The 17,758-nt window shown below is 40.2% G+C and overlaps 1 protein-coding gene across 7 annotated transcripts in view; it reads right to left on the bottom strand.

The window, feature by feature from the left end:
- Positions 1 to 17,758, bottom strand: part of fam49a (family with sequence similarity 49 member A) — a 27,289-nt gene extending 9,531 nt beyond the window's left edge. For 3 of the 7 annotated variants that reach the window (XM_058074665.1, XM_058074657.1, XM_058074694.1), the window contains exons 1-3: positions 14,970 to 15,100; positions 13,520 to 13,608; positions 3,829 to 3,882 (exon numbers count right to left, since the gene is read on the bottom strand). The gene's annotated coding sequence lies outside the window, so the exon portion shown is untranslated. Of the gene's footprint in view, positions 1 to 3,828; positions 3,883 to 13,519; positions 13,609 to 14,969; positions 15,101 to 17,740 lie in introns of those variants that run through there. The other 4 variants (XM_058074676.1, XM_058074648.1, XM_058074685.1 and 1 more) reach the window with 3 other exon arrangements.

The raw sequence follows: 17,758 nt of genomic DNA, 5'->3' as shown, positions 1-17,758 counted from the left end.
AGATTACCCAATACTCCAATTTTCCGTCAGGGTGATTTGTTAGCTAGAGTTGCTTATTTATTTAATTTATTTAAATTTTTTTATTTAATTCCCCCCCCTGCAGAGTAAGTATAATATAACGTGTCATTGATTTCTGTACTTAATTATATTGAGTTTTTTGGTTCTGCAACCAGCCCGCACGGTGGGCGAGTGGTTGGCGCGCAGGCCTCACAGCTAGGAGACCCGAGTTCAATTCCACCCTCGGCCATCTCTGTGTGGAGTTTGCATGTTCTCCCTGTGCATCCAAAACTGGACTCCAAATTGTCCATAGGTATGAATGTGAGTGTGAATGGTTGTTTGTCTATATGTGCCCTGTGATTGGCTGGCCATATATTCAATCACAGTTGTACATTTTTGTCCTGTATCATTTATAATCCATTCGCCACCTGTTTAAAAAAAAAATACTCATTGTACTCCAACCCTCAACCGTTCAATGCTACCGATGTGGTAGTTCCAACATAATAATATACTATTAATAGTAATAGTACCGCACGGTGCTTCTTCTAGACTAAACTACACAGATCCTGAACCAGTTTCTCTGGACCTTCCCAGACACAGCCAAACAAAAAAGGGGAAAAAGAGACCTAAATGGCAGCGTCTCTATAAATATTTTATTGGAGGCAAAAAGCCAGTGAGAAGGTAGCAATTTCAGGGGACTACCCCCCCAGTATTACAGGAGGCCACCATTACGGGAAAAAGCGACTACGTCAGAGAACGTCACACGGATAAAAATGGATAAAAGAAGCTAAAAAAGGCATTCCGCGCGGGCCCCGTTCACGTTGTAATCAAAATGTCAAATGGAGTAACTATTCCGGAATAAAAATGGGAGTCTATCAAGCGGGAGATAGGACTGCAGCTTTCTAAAGAGAGAGTGACTTTCTTTCTTCTCAAGCATAAAGATGCAACTCGCCAGACTTAAACCGTAGTGTGAAGCTGACGACAAAAGAGACAGTGTGCCGCCGCGTGTGTGCGTGATGATCACACCCCGCATTTCTGTGCCCCCCCCCCAGCAAGCAATGGCTATTTTCAATTCCGCTATTCATTCCTCCCCGAGCTCTTCACACATTCCTACACTGCTTGACAGAAAATAACAAGAACCGCTTTCTGGATCTGGTTTATGCCGGGGAATAAAAAAAATGTATAGGATTCTAAGCATGGAAACGAGGGGTGGCGCCACAAGGGGGCAGTGCTGATTCAGGAAGTGTGAAAGTCGAAATGGCGTCAAATTGGCACTCGTATCCTGAAGTTGTCTACAGCCTGCGGCTACAACATGCTCACTTCCTTCCATTATGAGTCAGACACTGTTTTCACTACACTCAGGTACAAAGTGCCCCCCCCGCCCCCCCAATATGATGACATGGGTTTTGGTATCTAAGACTCACCTTTCAAGAAAGCTCATTGTTAATGACTGGTGATGTTTATAGTCTGCTGGAATGGTATTAATGTACATGGGGACACATACTATATGTACTGTATGTACTATGTACAAACCTACAAAAGTGATTTCCATCAGGAAAAGATAGGAATACTCAAAGATCCCGCAAAATGATAAGTGATCCAGGAATATACTGTTTTAGTCCTTCACACTGTCTATTTATATTCCTTATTTCTTATATTAGTGGTTTACTAGACTGCAAACAATGATGGCGTCTGTGAAAAGACCAGACTTTTACCATGACAACATGAAATACAATTTCCACAAGATTCTGGCTAGAGGTCAGGGGTAGGCAAACTATGGCCCGGGGGCCAGATCCGGCCCGCCAAGTGTTTAAATAAATATTTATCAATTTGGTTATTTGATGTGGTCTGCTATTTACAAAGTGCTCCTGAAAAAAAGGACAAATATTTGGCAAATATAGCAGGTTGCATGACACTTTTCTTTAGACTTGACGTAGACTTCAAACTCCATTTGTGGTAGTGTTTGGTCTCCTTAATTTAGAAGGTGCCTCTTTCACAATCAATTATAAAACTCTATACAACTATATCAAACTTTATAAGAAATCCTACTTCACAGAAATTCACTTATCACGGTCGTTTCTGGAACCGTTTAACAGTGATAAATGAGGGATTACTGTATATGTACTGTCATGTCTTTGGGTCGAAGACAATAATTCATACGTTTCATAAGTTCTGATAAATATTGTTAAAAACGCTAAGGTTAAAAAGTTTACAGAGTGAGACATCATCTTTAGAAAGCATCGTTTTGGGCCACTAGAGAGTGAGCGCCGTCGGCGGTCGACTGGTTAGCGTGCAGACCTCACAGCTAGGAGACCGGGGTTCAATTCCAACCTCCGTGGATACAACTCCCACTTAACATACATATTTTTGGAATGTGGACTAAGACGGCGTACCGGGTGAAAACTGTGTTTGAGCCCCGATGTTGGTAGGAGGGTTTCAAGTTAATGTAACAACTTAATCACTAGTCTAGTGGCTGCACGGCGGTCGAGTGGTTAACACGCAGGCCTCACAGCTAGGAGACCCAAGTCCAATTCCACCGTCCGCCATCTCTGTGTGGAGTTTGCATGTTCTCCCCCGTGCATGCGTGGGTTTTCTCCGGGTACTCCGGTTTCCTCCCACATTCCAAAAACATGCTAGGCTAATTAGCGACTCCAAATTGTCCATAGGTATGAATGTGAGTGTGAATGGTTGTTTGTCTATATGTGCCCTGTGATTGGCTGGCCACCAGTCCAGGGACAGCTGGGATAGGCTCCAGCATCCCACAGCGACCCTCGTGAGGAAAAGCGGTAGAAAATAAATGAATGAATGTTGATTTTGGTGCAAATGCACACAGTGTCTCTTTTAATGATGACACCCTTGGCCACAGCAGTGAGGCGGGGGCCATGATCTAACTGCCTTGCGGGCTGTCTGGCCTTTTTCAAACAATCAGCCAAAAGGTCACCGCCATTTGGTATGCAGTCTATTACAGCACTTATTCCCAGTGGATGATCAAGAAATGCGTGTGGCCGAGACGCGACGTCATGAAATTGAGAGTATAAAGTCATTTCAGGACACTTAAGCCTACTTTTTGGTCAGACATATTTTGAATACAACAGGACGGCGACTGAAACCACAAGTGGATTCACGGGACAAGCGTCTACCGCAAGATGACAGGACAGTCACTTTCAGTTCCAATTGTGACAGGACAGTTAGGGATGTTTACATCGGGGTTTTCACGGATGAGACATGAAAAGCTTTGTGCAAATACATATATGAAGTAGAGCCTATCCCAGCTGTCTTCAGGCGAGAGGCAGAGTACACCCTGGACTGGTGGCCAGCCAATCACAGGGCACATATAGACAAACAACCACTCACACTCACATTCATACCTATGGACAATTTGGAGTCGCTAATTAACCTAGCATGTTTTTGGAATGTGGGAGGAAACCGGAGTACCCGGAGAAAAACCCACGCATGCACGGGGGAGAACATGCAAACTCCACACAGAGATGGCCGAGGGTGGAATTGAACTCGGGTCTCCTAGTTGTGAGGCCCTCGCGCTAACCACTCAACCGCCGTGCCGCCCCATTTGTATATTATTATTATTTATTTTATTTTTTTTTATTATTTTGGCAAATATATGAAACATTACAGTGCATTTCTTACATCAATCAAAATATAACTTTCCATTATTTACACGTAAAAAGGAGTAGGCTGAAGCAAAAGCTTATAAATGCCTACTGCTTTTTGCAAGATATAATCATGTCTTGTTTTCCCCTGTTATTATTGTCATTGTAATATTATTATTGTCTTTAATCTCCATGTGTGTGTGTGTGTGTGTGTGTGTTTTACCTTCTCTGTTGCAGGACCTTGTGTTGCTATCTATATCATGCGTGTTGTTCTTCTCTGAAAACAGACAAAAAAAACAAAACAATTGCGTTTAAAAATCAGTGTGGTCCGAGGGCAAAACGATATTCACCCGGTGCGTTCGTTCCACAGTGATGACAAACGCGAGCGTGGGTACGCTATCAACTTTCCAGATGAACACACTTCCCCTTTTTTTCCTCCTGACTCATACTAGCATTCAGACAGTGCATACACCCCTAACCCCCCACCAACATCACAACAAACACACACACCACTGAATTATTTAAAACCGAAATGGACACCCTTGTATCCAAAATAAAGCTGATTAAGCCTCTTGTCTGCTTGATGTCCACTGGAGTATTAAATATCAAGGGCCCGGCTGCTTAATGGTCACTGGGATGAAATACAACTCCTCCAGGGCGAGAATAGGGGAAAAAAAACAACAAAAAAAAAACGATGAATTGGTGTTACAAGCCTATTTGTTCTGCCTTAAGGGTGCATAGTGTCTAGCTTTGAATTCAAATGCAAGAAGGCCTTGCCATATGTCACAGTAAATAGTTCTCAACTGCCTGTTCTGTTCTGTTCCGACCTTCCGCACCTCCTCCCACTTTGGGAAAACCTGAACCACAAAAGAACAAGTGGAAAAAAAAAAAAAAAGGTGGGATGCTGCGGTCTGATGGACGGACGGTCCACAGGGGACAGGAGATGTAGTCCTTACAAGGGCATGATGGTGTGTGGATTCTCTCCCCAGTGGGTTCACACGTGACTTGGATGTCACCTGCATATCACGCGACATACACATACACACTCATGTAGGAGTTTTTTTTTTTTTTTTTTTAAATATGACATACAGCCAGAGCGCCATGCGTACAACCGAGGTCTGAGCACTGACGACAAAAGACAATTGACCATCATGCACTTCTCTCCACTCCACTCCACTCCACTCCATGCTCTGTCTGTGACTGCAGACGATGTCCTCGCTTCCTATTTCTACCCTGCTGACTTTCTTTTCCTCTTTCAAGTTCACTTCTGTACTCCCTCATTCACACAAAAAATAGGCCGTCATATACATAACTAGTCGGCTGGGAATCAGTCAAAAAAAAAAAAGATTGAGAAGGTTTCTCTTTCACAATCAATTATAAAACTATATACAAATATATAAAACTTATAAGAAATCCTACTTCACAGAAATTCACTTATCACAGTCATTTCTGGAACCGTTAAACTGTGATAAATGAGGGATTACTATATATGTACTGTCATGTCTTTGGGTCAAAGACATTAATAATTCATACGTTTCATAAGTTAGTTAAAATGAAAGTCATAAATACAAATGGCTGCAAAGAGCCAGTCAGTTAAACTATTTGTGTGACGACAATGACTTTGGTTTCCTTTAGACTTGACTTCAAACTTCATTTTCGTAGTGTTTGGTCTCCTTAATTTAGAAGGTTCCTCTTTCGCAATCAATTATAAAACTATATGCAAATATATAAAACTTATAAGAAATCCTACTTCACAGAAATTCACTTATCACAGTCATTTCTGGAACCGTTTAGCTGTGATAAATGAGGGATTACTGTATCTGTACTGTCATGTCTTCGAGTCAAAGACAATAATAATTCATACGTTTCATAAGTTAGTTAAAATGAAAGTAATAAATACAAATGGCTGCAAAGAGCCAGCCAGTTGTAAACTAATAAACAATTTGTGTGACGACGAGATGCAATTTCATGACTTCACTTATCACAGTCATTTCTGGAACCGTTTAACAGTGATAAATGAGGGATTACTGTATATGTACTGGGTCAAAGAGATTAATAATCCATACGTATCATAAGTTAGTTAAAATGAAAGTAATAAATACAAATGGCTGCAAAGAGCCAGTCAGTTGTAAACTAATAAAACGATTTAGCTGGCAAACGAGCAGATAAAGGAATGAGTTAAGTAGTCTAATGAGTTAATCTGTCAATCACCACAGCAGGTGCAAGACCACAAATACCAAAGGGGATGCGTAGTCAACAAACAGTAGGGATGCACCAATTCACATCCGATTGTCCGACACCAGTACTTGAAAATATGAATACATACAATTTGATTAAATATGCATTTTCACTCTCAAGGCTTTGTGAACGCAACACAACACGGTTACGCTCGGGGTTCAAGGGAAGACATGACGTCTGTAAGTATCTCGCGAAAGTACAGTAACACACTGCAGATGATTCTAGGAGAATTGGGGAAAAAAAATGACAGGGAAGTCTTCAAGTCAAGATCGATCGAGATCCGCACATTTGTGTCTCTGGGGATGAACTGTGACAGAAGAAAGGGAAAGTGACTTATGTAGAGCAGATGGGAACTGAGATGGAAAATCACCTTCTGAAGCGCAAGGAATGATTGTGAAGAAGATCAAGACGAGGACCGGCAGCGTGACACACCGATATAAGTGATGTTTCTGGGGTGATGGTGTTGTGCAGAGACTGAACCAACCAAGTACACGGTATATTTGTAGCCAGTATTAACACAGGACTCGATCACATAGCTCAATTTGTTGAACAGTGTGGGTCTGGGCGATATCTGCGAGTGCACTTTAATGACTATTTATGTTACTAAAAACACCATATTTTTCTGGAAGGCAGGAATTTAATAATAATATCAAAAGACCCAAACATTCCTTCATGAACCTAAAGGCAAATAACAGGTTTTAATGATAGAAAGGGTGTCTTTGTTATTGACTCTTGAGAATATTTCTTGGGTTTTCTGGTGACAGAGTTCAGCAGTTGAAGTGAGCCCAAACTAACAGATGGGATGATCCTTAAGGGTCTAAATGTGTTTTCATTTGTGAAACCCTGGTAGGGATGACTACTGGCAGAACACTGAAATCCCTGTTTCATTCCTTCAGTTCACTGAAAAAAAAAAAAAAGAGCCGACTGTCATTATTATGTCCGACCGACTGCAAAAGATGGAGGTTATTTGTCAAGTAAAGAATATCACTGTAAACATTGTTATGGGGAGATCGTTTTCATTCATTCATTCATTTTCTACCGCTTATCCTCACGAGGGTCGAGCTAATCACAGGGCACATATAGACAAACAACCATTCACACTCACATTCATACCTATGGACAATTTGGAGTCGCCAATTAACCTAGCATGTTTTTGGAATGTGGGAGGAAACCGGAGTACCCGGAGAAAACCCATGCATGCACCGGGAGAACATGCAAACTCCACACAGAGATGGCCGAGGATGGAATCGAACTTGCGTCTCCTAGCTGTGAGGCCTGCGTACTAACCACTCCGCAATATTAATTCAATATTTTCGTGGTTAGAGCATGGAAACTCTGCTTAGGACCTTCTAAATACAGTTTTTAACATTATTAGAGCCCCCTAGACGTGAAATAACACCCCTATAGTCACCTTTACGCTCCTATTATTTAGTGTTAATATACAAAATAAGAGATTATACATTTCTCGTCAGTGTAACATTAGGCCTGCGTCGCCAATTAACCTAGCATGTTTTTGGAATGTGGGCGGAAACCGGAGTACCCGGAGAAAACCCATGCATGCACGGGGAGAACATGCAAACTCCGCACAGGGTGCAATTGAACTCGGGTCTCCTAGCTGTGAGGCCCGCGCGCTAACCACTCATAGTAGGATTATTAATACAATATTTTTGTGGTTAGAGCACGGAAACCCTGCTTTGGACCTTGTACTAAATACAGGTTTTAACATTATTAGAGCCCTCCACACGTGAAATAACACCCCTATAGTCACATTTACTGTGTGGCCTGTGCACTGCTTGTGATATTAAAATGGGTCTCCTCGCTGTGAGGTCCGCGCGCGAACCACTCGTCCGCCGTGCAGCCCTAAACATCGTTATTAGTAGATAATTATGTCACAGCAATAGCCCCAAAACAGTTTTCACACACACAAAAAAAAAGTATTCATGAACTAACCGTGTGCCTTCTTTCCTGTACACTGTGGTGCAGACTGTAGTCAGTATCATATATTTGCTCGCAGTGCATTGATTTCTTCTTCTTTGGTAGAATACACCACAGCATTAGCTACTCTTGGAGAAGAGTACGGTTTTTGGAACGGTTTGGACACAAAAATTTGTTTTTACATGAATTCTTGTCTCAGTCAAGCGATTCACTTCAGGTGTCCGCCTGTTTATTTGCATGTAGCGCTAGCTTATTCCTGAGGGGGGGCGCTCTGGAGGGAAACCGCTGTTCTATTTGCAGATGTTTGGGTTTGAATCAATTATTTACATGATCAAGCATCAAATCCATGCATGGCTCCGGGTCACGCAAGGGGATCTTCTGTGCACAAATGAGAGCGGGCTGATGTTTGGGTGGGAGGGGGGACACATCTGGCTCGTTACGATTTGCGCTACTTCAATCACAAGGGGGCTGGGGGGGGTAGCGCAAGGGGTTAGCTAAGTAAAAGGTTCAATGGGCTGGAAGACTACAGCTCTCCCCATGAGTAAATGGATGTTGCGTTAATGTGACAACTGTGGGACGTCTTCCCTGCATTCTGCATGGCAACAGCGGAGGATTGGCTGATAGATTTGTTACAGCTCGCCGGGTTTTTAAAAAAGGGATTTTAACAAAACAACAATGGAGGAAGTTCATAAACCATTAATGCTTATGTGTGCTATGCAATACTGTTACATGACAACCATGTCTCGGGATCAGATGTTGAAGTACCAATATAATTACCATAGCAGTTGAAAATGGCAGTTGATAAATTATTGGTGCAAGGAATAGCCAAAACAAACAGCACACATGTTCACGAACCATCACCCCCCCCGGAAACCACTGAAATGTTCAGTTTAATGCTTCCCTGTTTATTTGGGGAAGCTCAAGAATTTACAATCCTGCTCATTATCTGACAAACAATATTACAGATCATTTGGCAGCTTTATTATGGGGCCCGACAACCAGCCATTAGAAATAATCAAATTAATTGTAATTGTAAAAAAAAAAGTTGTCAGCACTGATGCTAATGTTAAGACTAAAAACACATCGATTCAAACGATTATGGATTAATTTAATTAAAATTTTGCAATATCTATTCATGGCGCATGAGACTGATTCCTAGCGGTGGAGGAGCTAGCTGCTGCTAATGCTACAGACATAAGCATAGCGGAGAAGCTAACAAGTTACCAGAACGCACCGTGTAGTAATTCTAAACTTGGTAATGGTGTTTATTTCATTTCAACATGCATCAGATTACAATTGAATGCATCACATAATCAGTTCCCAGTTCCACATGTCTGAAAAGAGTAGGAAGAAGCAAAGCTTATTAAATCCTACCCCTCCTCCATCTGGTACTTTTACAATCAGTAACTGTTACATTTGTTCACTTCCTGCTTTCCTAATATAATTTTTTAATAAAAAATTTGTTTTATGAATTTTTATTTTTTTTGTTTTATTTTTTATTTTTTGTCACGTACCGAAGTACGAGGTGATATGAGCATCCAATGACATATTCATATCCATCACCCATTCATCCATTCCATAGTTTGATTCCACATGCTGAAATGCTATGGCTTGTTAATGTAGTCCTAGCATAGAAGTGTTTCAAATTTAGTTCTTCCCTGAGATCATATTTTATATATATGAGATCATATTTCTCCTCTCTTGATTGCAAAAAATGGACGAGGTGTCCGCTGTCAAGTTCTTTTTTTCCTTTTCATTCAAAAAAGTGTCGGATTAAACACAATCTTGTTGCATCAAATTTCTTCTGTGTATAATATTAGTAACTTTTACAGCCATAAATAACTTCCTACTTCCGTACCTTAAGCATACAGTTTACAGTTGAAATAGTCACTTATTAAATTGAACATTGGAGAAAAATCCGGTGACATATGGTCAAGCTCTTCTCAAGTTAAGCCCATTAACAATAGTCCTTAAAAAAATGTTAAACACCGCACTGCCACTCCAACCAAAACAACATAAGCGACCTTGGCTCTAGCATTCATTTTTTAAAATCCCTGACTTGTTTTGACTGGCCAGTAAAATGGGCCTTCAAATTGGGTTAAGGGGAGGCGAGTCTCCCTTGGATTCCCTTCACTGGAGCAAATGTGACAGGAGAGCGTGCTGGGGGGGTTGCATTTTGCCCTAATATGGACACAGGTCAGGGGGGGGGGTGGAGTGTGTGTTGTCTTGAGAGCGTGGGGCTGAGCAGAGATGGGGAAACCTGTGTTGCGAGATCACAATGTATCAGTCAGTATGTTTACATGCACTACGCAACACAAAAGCCCCATACTCCTCTTAAAGGTACACTGACACCCCCCTTTTATTGCAATTAATTGGTTCCGGACCTGACTGTGATAAATTAATTTCGACAAAGTAGGATTCCTTAGTAATAAAAAAATAAAATCCGAAGACAGCTGGGATAGGCTCCAGCACCCCCGTGTCCCTCGTGAGGATAAGTGGTGGAAAATGAATGAATGAAAACCTGTTTATGACCTTATTAATGGTGTAACATTATTAGAGCCCTCTAGACGTCAAATAACACCCCTATAGTCACCTTTCCACTCTTATTACAAAATACAACAGACACAATGATAGTAACAACACTCCAACTAAAAAAAATACGGTAATATAAAACGTACCGACTCTCTTATACCATTTCTTCTTGTGGTCTACTTCACATACCAGAAGTCCATTCATGTGTTTTTGGCTCTTTTAGGAGGTGCCTCTGTAAACACACTGGAGGTCTCTCAAGTACATTAACCGCAGCTTACGTACAACCGAATGCTTTCACAAAACGTACATGACCACACACACTTGAGTCAGTGACACTAGACTTGGGTCTAAATCTAATCTTAGATGACTCATTAGAAAGTCACCATCTCTAAAGTTTTTTAAAGTTTAGTTTAAGAGGAGAAAGCGAGTGCGGAGGGAGGTGAGACATTACAGAGAACAATAGAAAGAGGAAAAGAAGACGCAAGCGGGAGAGTAAAGGAGAGCATTTGGCATTTGAAGAGGTGGCGGCGGCGGCTGTGAGTGGCTGTCTGACCAGTAGCAACCACCGCGGCGTAAAAATTCCTCCAACTTCTCCGCTCAATGCCACTTCTGTTCCTTCCGAGCCGTGCATGTCAAGAGGACTGCAAGTACAAAGGGAACCATGTGTCTGTGTGACTGAGGCAACTATGTCAGTTCGTATGTGAACTGTGAGTATCCGTGGAGCGTTATACAGTATACTGGAAGTAGTAGTTGGGATTTTTTGACATGAAGTTGTACAACATCCCCGTCAGCACGGTAATGAATCAACAGTTACTTAGTACGTCCCATTTCGTCCTGTGAGTAGAGTTCTGTCGGATTTTGCTAATCAGGAACAAAAGTTTGGATCTCAAAACAATATGCGTTCAAAAGAGTAATACATTTTTATCAAAAAAAAAATCTGTTCGAGGTGGCACGGTAGATGAGTGGTTAGCGCACAGACCTCACAGCTAGGAGACCAGGGTTCAATTCCATCCTCGGCCATCTCTGTGTGGAGTTTGCATGTTCTCCCCGTGCATGCGCGGGTTTTCTCCGGGTACTCCGGTTTCCTCCCACATTCCAAAAACATGCTAGGTTAATTAGCGACTCCAAATTGTCCATAGGTATAAATGTGAGTGTGAATGGTTGCTTGTCTATATGTGGCCTGTGATTGGCTGGCCACCAGTGCAGGGTGTACCCCGCCTCTCGCCCCAAGACAGCTGGGATAGGCTCCAATTAACCTAGCATGTTTTTGGAATGTGGGAGGAAACCGGAGTACCCGGAGAAAACCCACGCATGCACGGGGAGAACATGCAAACTCCACACAGAGATGCCTGAGCGTGGAATTGAACCCTGGTCTCCTAGCTGTGAGGTCTGCGCGCTAACCACTAGACCGCCGTGCCGCCCGGATTTCAATCATTTAAAAAAAAAAAATCTGATTTACAAGGCATTGATGTACCAAATAAAACAATTACCCTGAACTTTGAGGTGCCAATCAGACCACTAAGAATTCCTTCATCTGGGTTAAAAAGTTCCTGGAAATGTTGGTGGGAAAGGGCTAACACTCCCAAAACTAGCGACTACACAACACAACAAACATTAGACTGATCAAATTGTATACATTGATTAGTCATTCCCATCCTAAAGATGCAGACTTACTGTACAGCCTTATCTAATAAAAACAAGTGTTACCATAAATATTTGTGGAAAAAAAATAAAAAACCCAGCCTGCATCTTACCCAGTTCCTCTTACGACATGACTTCAAACCAAACCGAGTATAGAAACCGACAGTCGGACAAATGCATCAAGAGTAGTGAAAACACTCACAGAGAGCTGTTGTCTCGCTTGACAGGAAGGCCCATAAAAGTGAAACGTGAGCAGGAAGTGTGCAGGGTCATGAGGCAGCAGTGTTGCGCACACACACACACACACACACACACACTCATACACACACACATATATATATATACACACACACAGACTGGTAAAAGACAAGCCAGCAGACAGTTTGGGCTAAAAGAGGAACTTGGTGCAGTCGGTTTGATTCTCATGGTCACATTGTGACACTTGCATAGTTTACTATACACAATTCATTTCCTCAGCGGGGAATGGAAACAGGAGGCAAGAGAGGACAGCCAACAATGAATAATAACAAACACGGGAGAATGGACGCGCGAGAATAACAAAAACAATGATCCCAAATGGACATTTTTTCCAGTTCTGCTGCTGATCGTTTAAGACAGGGGTCTCAAACTCAATTTACTTGGGGGGGCCACTGGAGCTAGGGTCTGGGCAAGGCTGGGCCGCATCAGGTTTTCCAAAAAAAAAAAAAAAAAAAACGCATTTATTAAAAACAGAAAAATATACAAACCTTTTCAGTGCTTTGGTTCCGATTTTCTACAATAAAATCTTATTTTTTATTTTTCTACACAAAATAAGATGAAAAATAAATAAACAAATCAAGAATAAAGACAATCAATCAGTAATAAATAAATATAATAATAATAATAAAACGGCAAATAATAAAAACTTAAGAAACCACATATAGTTGGTGGGTAGACTAATTATTTTTTTTCAGATTAAAATGAACAAAGCATTATTAGAGCCCTGTAGACATGACAAAACATGACTATAGTCACATTTATACTTTTTTTTTTTTTTTACAACATATTGCGCAACTGCAGGGTCTTGAGACACATGCTAACTCGCAAACTAGAGAGCTAGCGACCTAAACGGTAGCCTTCAAGTTATTTCCTTTAAACTTAAATAGCCAAAAACTTACCACTTCCACACGGATAGGGAGGATAACTATTAACAGTTATTTAACCTTTAACATGAACATTAATCAAACGTAATCATTTTTTTCTGGGTACATGATACCATACAGCATCCATATCAAACTTGCGCGGGCCGCGCTAGCATTAAACTTTCATATCAAGGCGGGGGCCTCAAAGTAGTGTCCTGCGGGCCACATTTGGCCCGCGGGCCGCGTGTTTGAGACCCCTGGTTTAAGAGATAAGATGCGCCTACAGCTCCGCTTTATTCATTCTGTTTGCCAAATTGTGAGACTCAACGGGCTTCCTGTTGGTGGTTATTAACCGTTGCTTTTATGGTCCACACCTGTTTTTCATACGGCAACATATCAAAACGCTTTTTTACTTTTCCGCTGGTTCTCGTGTTCAGTGGTGCCTACCTTTTAGCGAGCGTATTTAACTTTGCTGCTGAAGTACCGCAATTGCAGAGGAAAAAATCCAATAATAGCTTTCGCCGACCCTTGACCATCTGCAACAGATTCAAAGCACCATCAGAAAATAAAAAATTCTTGTGTATAAGCAGTAAAGCAGTAATAGTTGGCGTCATTACAAAAGTCATCGTTCTTCCTAAACAATGTGTTGCTGTTTGTTCTCTGCCAGTGACGTATAGTGACAGGTAGAACAATTAATTGCCCTTCCACTAGGCGGCAGAAGATGCATAATGAACCCGTGTATCCACCTGTTGTCATTCAGGCAACATTTTTACTTGTCGTGAGATTTTTTTCCAATATAAAATATGTTGCATATCTCAATAAAACTTGGGAAATACTGATTATAAAAGCGCTGCTTGTTATTTCCACAACAGTATACAACACAGAACTTTTGCAAGACCACAGTAGCTATTTGTCCAGTTGCTATTTTGCCACGGCATTCACACAGCATTCCATAAATACTGCAATTAGAGCTGAGAAAAAAAAAAAAAAAGAAAAAGAAAACACACACACAGTGGCTGTGAATTGCAGCTGTTGCCGTATGTTTTATCACCATTCTAGTTAAGTGGAGAACCATGAAGAAACCTGATTTATAGAGCAGAGAATCTCTGTATAAAATGTATTACTGCATTTTACTCCTAACTTAAAATCAACAGTAGAACGAGTTTAGCAAGCCACATATGCTCCAAAATAACATCACTCATATTAATGAGACATATTAAATAGGATTAATCATTAATGGAGTAAAATATGTGCCCTCATTGGTATCCCAAGGGGCACATTTGAGTCCAGCTGCAGCCATACAAGACTTCTGATTGCTTTCCTACTAATTTCAGCCCTTTCAATGGCACCGCAACAAGCCATCTGCTTGGTCAAACCGACATTGTCAACCCCACTGAATGTCTACATAAGGTGAGTTAGCCCTGTGCAGTGGTGCCGAATTAAGTATTGTTATGTTGTTAGTACGTAGTAGAGGAAATCACGACTAAAAACAACAAGGACACAGTTTGGAAGAGAAGTAAGTGTAAAAACTCATGAAATATGCACGGAGATTCGTTTGCTCTGTGCCAGTTGAGTTTGGTGGTTAACCAGTTAACCTAAAGTGCTCTTACGAAATAAAGCAATAAGACGGTCAAGTGGTCAAAGTGCACGTAAGGCGTTCGAAAGGTGATTATGATTCATGCAACGATTTAAAAACAATGTTTGGTTAAAGTCTAGAGTTTACGGGAGGCTAATGTAAGCTAGCTGGTTAGCCTCCCCGGCATCTCTTTCCCATGTGAGCTCATTTGACAAGTCAGAGGGGCTTGACGAGGAAAGAAAGCAAGGGGATTAAAGCACAACGACGAGACGTTTAAACCTGAATAAAAACAACTTAAACGAAACAGAGAAAAAAACTCACCGGTGTGCGACTTTCAAGCCGGTACTCGCTGAAGAAACGGTTTTGAACAGGTCTTTCGGCGACCTTGGTAACTCTCCGGCAAGAGACACTGAATCACGGCGGAGACCCCGCCCTCTGACTCCAGTATAACTCTGGAAAAAACGGTTCTAGGGTTAAACCACGCCCATTCACGTTTTAATTGGTCCATATTAGGGACAGTGCAAAAATGAGCCAATGAAATGCATCATAGCTTAATAGGGTTGGACCATACAAGCACTGATGGTACTGATGAAGAGCCCAAATTACTGATACAGATACTTTTATTAATAATTTCATGATTGTGTGAATTCGTAATTAATTAATTAATTAATTAATCACAAATATTTCGAAACAACATAACAAGAATAACTAATAATAACACGAATTTTGTTCATGAAAAAATATATATAATAAACAAATTATAGATTTTATTAAATTAAACATTGTAAATAATACACAATAAGTCAACAAAATCACCTACACGTCTCATTCAAATAATCCCCATATTCTATATAACAATTTGAAAAATTAGGTTATCACGACTCTATTATTATATACACACCCCTACTCTAGTAATAATAATAATTATAATAATAACAGATTGAACACGTGTCATTTTTGACTGATGAGTATGATATAAAACATGATATAAACCGGCACATTTTTGCATCCTTGCAAATTCCAGCTAATCTACCCCCCCCTGCAAAATATGGGATTGAACATGTTGGGACACTGCATTGGACTGTATAGACTAGGCGTGTGCATACTTTGTAATTAGGTATGAAATGGAGTAAAAGTCCATGTGTTGAAGCACTACTACCATTCGGTTGTTATTGTTTTATCCAATAGTGACATCTAGTGGACATGTGTTGAACTGTTCCTAAAACCATTGCATTTCTTTCCCTAACGTGTACTGTACAGTAGTAGTATTAGAGAGGACAGGTCGATCCAAATATCAATAGTATACATAGTATCATGTCGATACTACAGTCATGACATTGATATTTTTCAGTTCTCTTCTATATTTACTTTGCCGAATATTAGTGTTTTTATTGCGTTGCTCGTGTTATTACTTATTATGCACTGTTTTTTTTTTTAGAAAAATTATAACTAAATGTATTATTTTGTGGGTAGTGTTACAGTCCTTTATTATTGTTTTATTGTTAAATTGTTCACAAATAAGTGTGTTGATAAAAAGTACAATTACAATTGCATTAACGTATTTTAGCCTCTAGATGGGGGTACTTCGCCTCCATTGTATGGTCATGTGTTTTATTTATTTTATTTTATTTTATTATTATTATTTTTTTACCTAAACATTATTAGTGTACAGTATGCTTGCTATGATTGACTGGTGTGTATATTATCATAATATAAAAACATTGTAATAAAAAAAATCTGAATAAAGTTGTAATTTGATGAAAAACAAAATAAAATAGTAATTTTAGCAAAATTATGTTGGTGAAAGTTATAATACAAAAATGAAGTGATACTTTGTCTCTCTCTGAATGAACACAAAGCTAAGGCACGGCTTGCTGCTGTTTCCAGATAAACAACAATTATTCAGCCGTAATGTGACAAACATAACGTTACATCTTCATCTGTGGACAGAAGCAAGATGCAGTAATCTAGTTATTGCATCCTTCATGGACAATACGGTATTGCATTGATTATCATACTTTACAACAGGGGTCTCAAACTCAATTTACTTGGGGGCCACTGGAGCTCGGGTCTGGGTGAGACTGGGCCGCATCAGGTTTTCCAAAAAAAAAAACAAAAAAAAACACGCATTTATTAAAAACAAAAATATTTAAAAAAGCTCTGATAAAACATTCCACTGTTCTCAAATATATTACTTTTTATTTTTTACACAAAATAAGATGAAAAATAAATAAACAAATCAAGAATAAAGAAAATCAATCAATCAATCAGTAATAAATAAATTACCAAAAACTTACCACTTCCACACGGATAGGGAGGATAACTATTAACAGTTATTTAACCTTTAACATGAACGTTAATCAAACGTAATATTTTTTTCTGGGTACATGATACCATACAGCATCCATATCAAACTTTGCGCGGGGCCGCACTAACATTAAACTTTCATATCAAGGCCGGGGGCCTCAAAGTAGTGTCCTGCGGGCCACATTTGGCCCGCGGGCCGCGTGTTTGAGACCCTGCTTTACACGCAACAACAGTACATTTTAATGTATGCCAATACTACAATACTTTACTATTTATTTATTTTCATTTTTTTTTTACTTACCCTTACTTGATCATCAAAACAACACTGAATTACTGGTCATAAATGAGCATGAAATAGTGTTTATTTGCAGGTATGTTAGTTAGCACAGAAGTGTTTATTTTGGATACTTGCATAGTCCTTGTAGCGAAGTGTAATTTTTTTTAGTGAGTTATGTGCTTGTTTTGAATATGAAAATAGACATTTTGTCCAAAATAAACCCCTGGTTTAAGTGTTGTGAGTCACATTAATTGGCTTCTCTCTCTCTCTGTTGTCATTGATGCTGACAGTAAACAGTCTTTCTCAGATCTAGCAGGCTCCATAGACTTTGGAGCGATTGTTGGGTCTTGGCGGACACTTTTATCCAATTATCTTTGTCTGCTTCGCGACCTGAGCTGCTCCGAGCACAGCAACATCTTTCCATGGTATCGCTAATCTACTGATTCATGATGATGATGATGATGATGAATCTCATAAACAAATCAACAAAAATGTTGTTTGTGCTTACCAGACTTGGTGGAGAGTC

This window comes from Doryrhamphus excisus, chromosome 1, assembly GCF_030265055.1.
Source record: "Doryrhamphus excisus isolate RoL2022-K1 chromosome 1, RoL_Dexc_1.0, whole genome shotgun sequence".
In the NCBI taxonomy this organism is placed as follows: domain Eukaryota; kingdom Metazoa; phylum Chordata; class Actinopteri; order Syngnathiformes; family Syngnathidae; genus Doryrhamphus; species Doryrhamphus excisus.
This window is presented reverse-complemented; position numbering and strand designations above follow the sequence as displayed.